This window comes from Phascolarctos cinereus, unplaced genomic scaffold (genome assembly GCF_003287225.1).
Source record: "Phascolarctos cinereus isolate Bilbo 61053 unplaced genomic scaffold, phaCin_HiC Scaffold_726;HRSCAF=1367, whole genome shotgun sequence".
Lineage (NCBI taxonomy): Eukaryota > Metazoa > Chordata > Mammalia > Diprotodontia > Phascolarctidae > Phascolarctos > Phascolarctos cinereus.
In genome coordinates this window covers 161,556,359-161,567,041 of record NW_027556098.1, presented here as the reverse complement: position 1 = coordinate 161,567,041, position 10,683 = coordinate 161,556,359, and the positions used below count along the sequence as shown (strand labels likewise).

Genomic DNA, 10,683 nt, shown 5'->3' with positions numbered 1-10,683 from the left:
GGTATCTCAGAATTTATTTACTCTAACCCCATACCCAAATCATAAATTCCTTATATAACATAAGCCTCCCCCTTAAAACTCACTTAGCCCCCAAAATACAGTATCCTCAAGCAAGCACATCACATTTTTTTTCATTTCTAGACAAGTCTTTATTGGTGATTTTCTAAAATGGAAACACTTGAGTACTAATTCAATGACTGGATTTTTTTTTCATACAGTTGATTGCTTTAAAGTTAAAAATAAGGCTTCAGTTCTTAAAAGCAGTTTTAACACGACTATGCAAAACTAATTTTGAAACAGGTAAAACAAAAATCAGGCTTCATTAGACCATTGCTAATGTTATGGCTCCTTCTGGTGCACATGTTGTGGCATGAAATTAGCAATACTACAAAATTCAGGTGGAGAAAAATTAAGCAGAACAAATTGTCATGAGAGAATTAACTAAGAAAAAAGCAAAGAAACTTGTTGATTAGGCATTTATTTTGGCCTACAAGTAATAAAAGAGCAAGAGTTATTTACTTTGGACTAAGGCAATATAAAAATAACATGTACAAAATGCTATTTATATCTATCTTCTTATGGCTAAAAAGCTTTTCTTCTCTTTCCCATTTCACTCTTTTTTTAAAAAATACCAACCTCTGACTAAAGGGCAAATACAATTAGTTAGGATGTGACTTGTCCTTTTATTTTCCCACTACCTCATGACCCACTACTTCCCCTCCAAGACAGATATTCCCTATAACAAGGTTTTTTTTGCTGTTGTTGTTGTTGCTTGTTTTGTTTTTAAAGAGGGAGGAAAACACAGGAAAACCAACCAGTACAACAAAAAATTGTGTCACATGCAGTGATCCACTTCTGTAAGGAATCAGAGGTGTCTTCTAGTGTATCTTCTTTGGGGCCAAACTTGGGATCTTTTAAAATGAATGTTCTGAGCTCTTTCCCTGGACCCATAACTGTTTATTTGAAGACCTTAAGTATACTTGGAGTTTCCTAAGCTATCATCCAAAGGTAGCCAGGGCCTCTCAGTCCTCATTCCAGTGAGCTCCTCGATTCTGAGCCACAAGTTCAATGAACTGGGAGTGACTGGCATAAAGTTTGAGTTTATTATTGATTTCCACCCATTTAACCTTCCCAGCATCATCTCCTGCTTCCAGAGTCAGTCTATCCATTGTCTCACCTGTTTCATCATGGTAGTTCACAGCTTCTGTCTCCATCCATGCATTATCAGTGTTTCGAGGGTCATCGACATATCCCTTATAAACCACTAAATGCTCCTGGCTGAAGAGTCTGTGCAACTGTTCCTCCAGGTCTTTCTTTTCGGCCTTGGACTTCTCCAAGGAATTCATTGCTTCTTCACCAAACTCTCGTTTCAAGGTAGCGCTGATTTTCTCTCCTGGATCCACCATGCCCCCTGGGATCGCCCACTCTCCACAGTCTTTCCGTTTGATGGCTACAAACTGTAGGACGTTTTTTCCAGAAACAGGGTGGGACACCTTATTTCCATAGTTGTCCCTTTTCCATCTAGTAACGATGGGGTCTGCTGCGTGGTTTGGGCCCCAACGCCCTAAAAGTCCCCGGCCCACGAGCCCCGTCCGCCCTGCAGGATTTCTAGGCCGTCCGTTTTCAATCTCATAGGGGCCGCTCTGGCTTTTCCGGTTAACACGTCCATCCCTCTCGTTGAACTTGGGAGAAAAACCCCTTTCGCCGATCTGGGGATCTGCCCACGAAGCTCCAGCCAGGACGGCGGCCGCCGTGTACTCCACGGGCTTATACTCCGGCCACTCGACGTGCCAGGCCACTTTGTCGTCGGGAACATGACATCGCTCGACCGAGGATCCCGGGTACGGCGACGAGCGGGCCTTGCGGTGGAGGTTGCCGCCAGCACGCGTGGCGTACGACATGACGACAGCCGAAGTGAGGCAGGCTCGCAGGAAGTCTCGCGAGGCCGCCAGCGCGCTCACTTGACTTAGCAGAGAAGCCCCGAGGGCCAAGGTCACGGCCGGCGCGGGGGTTCGGGAGCCTCTACCAGCGGCTCCGCTGGTTGCCTGGAAGAGGCTTCCACAAGCTAGGCCGCTCCCAGCGCTGGCGCAGGTTCTGCGGCTCCTCCGATCCGACAGGGGGCGGTTGGACTGGTCACTCGCCCGCTCCTACACGAAGCGCTACTTCGCTTTTCGTTAATCTCGGTCACCCCCACAGCGCGGTAGCGGACAGGTTAGCCTACCTCCAGGGCAAAGGCGGCCTGACGGTCTCACGGGAAGCGGGACTAGGTCTTCAGGCTGCCTTGGCGCGAGACCCAGGAAGCGCAGGAGCCTAGGCCCCGCCTTCCGACTCGGGCCCCGCCTCTTTCGCACCCCAGCCAGGGCCACGCACCCGGACCAGTTCCCAGTTCACACAGATCCCGCCCCTTCAGCCACCAACCCCACCCCCCCGACCCCGCCTGCCCCGGGCTTGGGGGCCATAGAGCACTCTGACCCTGCCCCCTTCTCGAACAACGCGCCCTGACAGTTAACATTTACGGACCCCGCCCCTGCCTCACTCCTAGACGCGGCGAGCACCCGCTCCCTCCCTCAGCCCAGGCCTCGCGCCGTACCCGTGGCTCCCCCCCACCCCGAAACCCCTCACCTCTGATCCGTTCTGACTAGGTCACACTCACAGACCCCTCCCCGCCCCTCACCTAGCGCCTGGACCAGGGCCAACACCCCGCCCCAGCCCCCCACCCGGTCCCTCACCCTGACCGACCCCTCCCACACCCTCCCATCCCTGGCCTGGGGCCCACACCCAGTCAAACTCTCAGGCCCCGCTCCTCCTCGTCGGGCACTTCCGGGAGATCTCCACATTCCTACTGGAGCTGGACCCCAGGCCCTGTCTGCGGCCCCGCGCCCAACCCGGGCTCTTTTTCCCTCCCTACAGGGCCCTCCTGCCTCGAGCTCCTCCCCTTCCTTAGCGTGACCCCATTGCATTTTTTAAATATTTTGGTAAGGAAAGTCACCTCCGGGTCACTTCCCATACCCCCATCCCCCAGCTGGACGTAAGTGTGGCCTGGCCCCTTCCAGTTGAGGTACTGGAGCTTCCTTTGAAATGCGGAGTTCTCTAGGAGGAAGGAAACCAGGAAGTGCTGCTCTAGTGCTTTACCAGTGTTACTTCCCTTGGTCTTCCCAACAACCTTAGGAGGTAGGTGGTATTGTGACCCTCATTTCACAGCTGAAGAAACTTAATACCTGTTCAGGGTCACGCAGCTAAGGCCGCATTTGAACTCAGGTTTACCCTGACTCTAGATCCAGGACTCTGTTCACTGCCTCACCTTGCTGCCTTTCTGACTTGGAGTGGGAAGGCTTGGGTTCAGATCCTACCTTAGACACATTATTAACTGATTTTCTGGGCCCTAGCTCTTCATAGGTAAAAATGAGAACGTTGGATTATTAGATGGCCTCTGAGGGCTCTTCTAACTTGTAAATTCTATGGGGTTTAAAGGGAAAAAAAAAAGATGGCTCGATGCACTGGGCCACCACCACTACGAAGAAAATGTACCCAGGTAAAAGACAGAATGCCCCAAATGTGATCTTTGAAGAGTGTCAAGACAGTAAGGTACGTAAAAAGAGTGCAGAACTTAGAGTCAGAAGACCTCTGTTCAAATCCTGATTCTTGCACTTATGGGAATTTGGGCAAGTCATTAAACCTCTCAGGCCATCAGTTTCTTCATCAGCAAAATGAGGCAAGGTGACCTTGAAGGCCTCTATTGTTTCGTAATATGTGATCCTAAAACTACAAAGTGACAGAAACACAATCTCTGAATAAATAAGCAATTTTAGAATGTTGTTGTAAATGCGTTGTTGATACTTCAGTTCTTCCCTTCAAGCCTGAAGAACTCAACAGGCTCACAAAATCTTAAACAGAAAAGGAACTTAGTACAGAATGAGGTTATTAAGGACTTCAACCCCATGTAGGAATCTCCTTTATAATGTATTTACCAAGTGTCTGAACACTTTCAGGAAGACAAGTAGCTACTATATAAAGTAGCAAATTCCATTATTTGGACACTTTAATTTAAGACATTTCTAAGTCTGAGAAGAGCAAGTTGTCAGGAATTACCCTTCTCTCTCTCTCTCTCTCTCTCTCTCTCTCTCTCTCTCTCTCTCTCTCTCTCTCTCTTCTCTTTCTGTTCTCTCTCTCCCCTCCCTCTCTCCTCCCCCTCTCTCTCCCTCCCCCTCTCTCTCCCTCCCCCTCCCCCTCTCTCTCCCTCCCCCTCTCTCCCCCTCCTCTCCCTCCCCTATCTCCCTCCCCCTCTCTCCTCCCTCCCCCTCTCTCCCCCTCTCTCTCCCTCCCCCTCTTTCTCCCTCTCCCTCCCCCTCTCTCTCCCTCCTGTGTTTGGAACCTCCTTCATCCAGGAAACTGCTGGCACGTGGAGCTGTCTTTGTTCAGGTGCACAGCGTTCTATTACTACTTAATACCCTAGGTAGAATAGAATTGCTACTACTAACTCTAGTGCTCCCACAAGCCTCTTCTCTTTCCTTCTCCATTACTAAATTCCTAGGTAAGTGAGGAACCAATAATAATAATAGCATTTATATAGCACTTTAAGGTTCTTAAAGTTTATATGTATTATTTCATCTTCACAATCAACTTGTGAAATTGGTGCTATTATTATTCCCATTTTACAGATTAGGAAACTGAGGCAGAGAGGTTCAGTGACTTGCTTAGGGAAACAGCTAAGAAAGTATCTGAAACAGGACTCAAACTCAGGTCTTCCTGGGTCCAAGTCCACCTCCTGCTGATTAACAATATTGTCAGATACCAAGACTAATGAAACACTTCTTCTAGCTACACCATTAGACAAAGGAGAAGGAGACTACAGACTGGACTCTTCTCAAGGATTGGATTTAGAGGCTTCCTTCCCCCTGAACCTGTAGTTACTTGTGGAGGCACTAGTTAGTCCTCCCTGCTTCATTGAACCCTCTGAGATAAGCAACATTTCAGTTCCCAACAATTATCAATTGTCCAGAATTTAGTTCTCTACCCAAATGAGATAATATAAGTAAGGTGTTTTGCAAACCTTAAAGCACTAGTTATGTCAAACTCAAATAGAAGATGCTGTGGAAGGAGGGACTAATCTGTGGGTAAAAATGCCTGCATTTTGCCTATTAACTTAGTTTTAAAATGTAATTTTTTTGTTATTAAGTTGTTTCAGTCATGTCTGACCCCATTTGCAATTTTCTTGGCAGAGATAATGGAGTGGTTTGCCTTTTCCTTCTCCAGCTCATTTTACAGATGAGGAACTGAGGCAAACAGGGATGGGAGACTTGTCCAAAATCACACAGCTAAGTGTTTGAGGCCACATACTAATCTGCTTTGCCACCTAGCTGTCCAAATTTTTATTATATTTTTATTTATTTTGTTAAATATTTCCCAATTACAATTTGATCTGGTTCGGACACCTTTGGGAGTATTGCTAGGTATTATTGTTATAATCCAGGACTAGTACATAAGACAGCAGGCCTCCTACCCTCAGGAACTCATTTAGAAACCCAAAGTCAGATACCAGATCTGTCTAGCAGCCAAGTGAACACTTTTTTTTTCCTTCTATGCAGGATACTGTTTAAGTGTACATTATCTCCCTTATTTTTGTCTGAGATAAAGAAATCAAAACTGATTATTAATTAAATCAGACCCCTGGGGACCTAAGGAGCAGATGTTTAGGCATCTGAACCTATCTCCTTACTGGCTCAAACCCTACAATTTGAAAAAATATTCTTTCCTGGTATTTGAGAGAATACAATCTGCTGCTACTCACTGTCAGGAACCTGGAAGGCAGAAGCCTCACTCCATGAGTACAACCTATGGCTAGAAAAATCCTAGTGCTATCTCCCCTAATTTCTATGAATCTGAGTTATAATCTTTACCTTCTCATATTATCAGTCCCCCTCAGCAGATCCTACCCACTCCAGTCCTACTTTCTCTCCATTCCCTCCCCTTTGAGATGGCATCTGGAATCCAGTTCAAATATTAACAAATACTCTTTCATCCTAGACTTCATTTTAAAATTCCCTTTACCTCAAGCACTCGTGGGATCCTCCAGAGATACTCTACTACATTGTTTGCCAACCTGTCCAATACTGGATGTTCCTTGTCTTGTGCCCTGTTGATACATGTAGCCCTGAGAAGAAATGAGTATACTCCTTGCACCTCACAGGCATGTTTCTTTACCAGTGTAACTCAGCAAGCTTTGATGTTTTGAGATTCATTCCTCTATCACATGAGTAAGCTTTACTCTTTCGAGATTCATCACTCTTATTACCTAGTGCAAATCTCAGCCACTGTCACCTACAAATATCCAGGTCATACACAGTCAGTTTCTTAAGTAATTCATTACTTAGCATCTTGTCCTCTTATTTACTCCTACCCTTCTCTTATACTCGGGTTTCTTAGGATATACATTGATGTCCTCTTCAACACTCTGGCCTCCCAATTTATCAACTTCTTCAGTTCCCATGACCTACATTTTCACTTCCTCCAAATCACTCACCCTCATACATAATTGTTTTACCTCCATGATTTGGGGTAACTCTGATTCCTCTCTGTAATCATTACAGTCTGTCTTTTGATCTCTCCCTTTGCCTCACTCCTTTTGAACTACTTTTTGTCTCACTGTAACCTGTAGTCACTTTACTCCATGTTCTCAGTTTGCTTCTGCTGTGTTACCTCTTTACACAGTCTTGATGCTATGGTTGACCAGTTCAACTACACAGTGTCCAATGCCCCTCTGTCCTATTGCAATTTATGCCTAGCTAAACCCTAGTCATGGGTTACCAGGTCAGCTAGCTGCATTCTTCATTTTTTCTGGCTTGCTCCTGAATGCTAATGGAGAAAGTCATCATACTTTCTGTATGTCCATTACAAGTTTATCTTATCTAATCTCAACTTGACCCCCACTGCTATATGGTCATCATTTTCTGTTTCCTTGGTTTACTCTTTTAAAAAAAATAGAATTTTTTTTACAATTTTTATTTATTTACTTTTAATTTGTGAAATAAATCAAGCATTTTTATAACATAGAATTTTAAAAAGATGATTGTACATGAAACTGCAAATCTATTATGTAAAACTTGTTCCTGTTAAATATATAATAAAGTTATCGTGTTACTTTTTTCTTTTCCTTTTTTCTCCCCCCATGACTACCATTAGCCACAAATATGTGTGTGTGTGTGTGTGTATATATATATATACACACACACACACACACATATATATGTAAAATCATTCTATACATAACTTCTAGTTCTTTCTTTGGATGCAGATAATGTCTTCATAGTTCCTTTGTAGTTAATTTGGGCATTTATAATAGTCAAAATGACTTAGTTGCTCAAAGTTGTTCTTAAAACAGTATTGGTGTTATTGCATACAATGTTGTCTTGGTTCTGATCATTTGGTTCTTCATTGTTTTGTTCAAGTCCATCCATGTTTTTTCTAAAATTAACAAATTTAATGATCTTATATATTATAAGGCAGTAATTATCAAAACTATGGTAGATCAGTGGAACAGAGTAGACATACAATTTATAGCAGCAAATAAATATAGTAACCTTGTATTTGACAAGTGCAGACGTTTAAGTTTTTGGAATGAGAATTCACTATTTGGTAAAAATTGTTAAGAAAACTAGAAAGCAGCCTGGCAGAAATTGGGCATAGATCAATATCTTACCCCATTTAACAAGATAAGGTCAAAATGGATACATGACCTAGATATAAAGAGAGATACTACAAGAAAATTTGAAGAATGTGAATTGTATTACCTATCAAGTTTATGAGTAGATGAACAATTCATGAATAAAGAAGAGAGAGAAAGCAGTGTGAGATGTAAAATGGATAATTTCACTTACATTAGAAAGTTTTTGTACAAATAAAATGTTGCCAAGTTCAGAAGTTAAGCAGAAAATTGGGGACAAATTTTATAGACAGTTTTTCAGATATAGGTCTCATTCTTAAATACATAAAGAACTTTGTAAAATCTATAAGATTATGAGTTACCCCCAGGTGATAAAATGGTCAAAAGACATGAGCAGGCAATTTTCCAATGAAGAAATCAAAACAATTTATGGTCATATAAAAATGCTCTAAGTCATTATTGACTAGAGAAGTGCATATCAAAACAAGCTTGAGATATCATTTTACACCTATCAGATTGGCCGTACCACTCCTTCCAGATACTGCCCTCTGTCTCTTTACCCTTTCACAGTCAGACTCTTAGTAAAAAAAAATAATAATTGCTTTTGTCCATTCTTTTTATTATTTACTTTCTTAACTTATAGCACTTACCTCACAGCATAATTGTGAGGATAAATGAGATAATAAATGTAAAGCACTTTGCAAGTTTTAAAATGCTATTTAAATGCTAGCTATTATTTTAGAATCTGACTTCTAGAATTATATTAAGACCAATGAGTGTGGAGTTCTATCTAAGCCTAGTGTCCTTCTATCATTTCAGAATAGAAATGTGCCTTAAAGCCTGAAGGCTTAACAGTAGACAACAAAGGAATAGGGAAAGATTAATAGGAAATGTGTCACAGAAAAACTTGCAGAGAAACAAGGAAAAAAGGAAAAATGATGAAATAATCAAGAAAATAGCCTTAAATCATGAATAATGATATTCTAAAAGAGACTCCAAAACTTACAATTAAAAAGGGAGTATTATAATATATAATCTGAGATCTACCTGTATTCACTTACTATAAAACTTTAATGATTAGAACCTCTATTATGACCAAGAAGAAAATATTTAAAATTTAAAGAAGAAATAGACCTGGAAATTAGGACAGGCATTTGTATTCTTAAAGCTGAAGTAGAAAAAAGAATATATGATTAGTGAATTATTTAACGCAAATAACAGGCGAGCTTACTAAAAGAATAATACTAAAATGAGAACAATAGATTTAAGATTTGAAAATATAGTGATAGAAAAAAAATTAACAGAATCAAATCAAAAGACAAAATTATAAGGACACACAGTTTCTCTGCAATTCAAAAGAAACTGATCTTGAAGATAGAATGACCAAAGATATTGAAACATCACAGGTCTTTTGGGAAAAAACCAAATATTGTAGGAAAGCATGCAAGAAAATTGTCCAAAAATACCGGAAACAGTATAAAGGATAGCACAGCAAAACTAATAGGATGCAAATTGAAAGAACCCCAAGTTTAATTCACCAAGGAATATCATAGTCAATCTTTAGAACTTCACTATTAAACATCAAATATTATATACATCTGGGTGAAGCCCTTCATATACTAAAGGAAGCTAGTCCAAATCCCCCAAGATACCTCATTTGTGAGAAATCAAAGGTAAATAATATTCTGTGAAATACAAAGGATGTGGTTTGCACTCCAAAATGACAGGGCAAAAAAATGAGCTTAATCATGAGTAAAAAAAAAATTGAGCTTACAACAAGAGAGGGAAATTTGAGTCATTTCTTCAAAATAAGTCAGAAGCGAGCAAGGACTAGATGTACAAATTTTCCAGCATGGGAAAGAAAAATTAAAAAAGAAACAAGTATAGAAAGCAAGAAAAGATAAGGAGTTTAGTCACTACTTACATGCTTCTTGACCCAGATAGGTTATAAACTCATTTTATTTGAGGACTATTGAGAGTTTAAAGGGAAGAGTTATTTATGGAAAAACTTGAAAGGGATATCAAAGGGAAAAAAAGAACAGAAGAGAAATAAATTTTTTTTTTTTTTGGTCTAAAACCCACATTCCTACAAATGTTACGTGAAATAATATTTGGAGGTTACTGAGAGGAAAGTATTTCCAATGAAGAATTGAAGCAAGAAGGGATTGTGGGAGGCCAGCATTTAGAGTCATATCCTGTCTTTCAAGGACATTAGAGGGCAGGGCTCTATACAAAGAGAGGAACAGAAATCAGGTTCTCCTGGAGAAGGGAGCAAGCTCTATGCATATTCCTTAACAGCTAGGGTGGTGTGTGTGTGTGGAGGGGGTGGGATAGGAGGGGACATTGTACATATGTGATAGGGGGAGCGGGTATTTTGGAGAAGTCTCTTCTCCAGGAAGAAGTGCAGAAGTGCTTATTTGGACAGCATCTTACCCCAGGGTAGGAGGAATCTATTTTCCAGATTCTTTTTTTAGGAAAGAGAAGAGAGGGAGCTAGATCTAGAGGTAGAGCGTGATGCAATGAATAAGATAGTGGATTTGGACACAGAACATCTAGATTCAAATCCCACTTCAAACTTAATAGCTTTAAGACCCTGGGCGAACCACTTAAACTTGATATCTTTATGTGTAAAATGAAGGGGTTGGACTAGATGGCCTCTAAGGTTTCTTTCAGCTCTAAATTTGTTATTTTGTTATGATGTTCTGGCCCTGGAATAGACAGGTGGTGAGTAGAAGGATTCCATTTGGCCTAGGTCCCCTGACTCTAAACAGAGCTTTTTGACTTCATCACTTTGCCTCCTTCTTGTAGTGATATTTCTAGGGATGGATTCCTCAGAAGAAGCCCTTTCAAATAGCGTGATGGGGAAGGGGAGTCTTAAGGAAGCCCAGTATCTCATTCTTACTTCATTTAGCCAGATGAAAGAGTGAAACTTTTGTCTTTCAGAAGTCCCATTTTATAGGACTTTTACATGAGTCTAGAAGGACATCTAGCCAAAGCCTAATCTCTCTAAGAAGAGATTCAAT

General features: G+C 41.5%; 1 long non-coding RNA gene and 1 pseudogene across 2 annotated transcripts in view; one reads left to right on the top strand and one right to left on the bottom strand.

Moving 5' to 3' along the window:
* Positions 1-442: 442 nt before the first annotated feature.
* LOC110207144 (ADP-ribose pyrophosphatase, mitochondrial pseudogene) lies at positions 443-2,138 on the bottom strand (annotated as a pseudogene).
* Positions 2,139-2,459: 321 nt separating this feature from the next.
* The window catches only part of LOC144454535 (uncharacterized), an 83,559-nt gene continuing 75,335 nt past the window's right edge, over positions 2,460-10,683 (top strand). Inside the window, exon 1 of one of the 2 annotated variants that reach the window (XR_013483014.1) lies at positions 2,460-3,171. This is a non-coding gene — a long non-coding RNA (uncharacterized LOC144454535). The remainder of the gene's footprint in view (positions 3,172-10,683) is intronic. The other variant, XR_013483015.1, reaches the window with a different exon arrangement.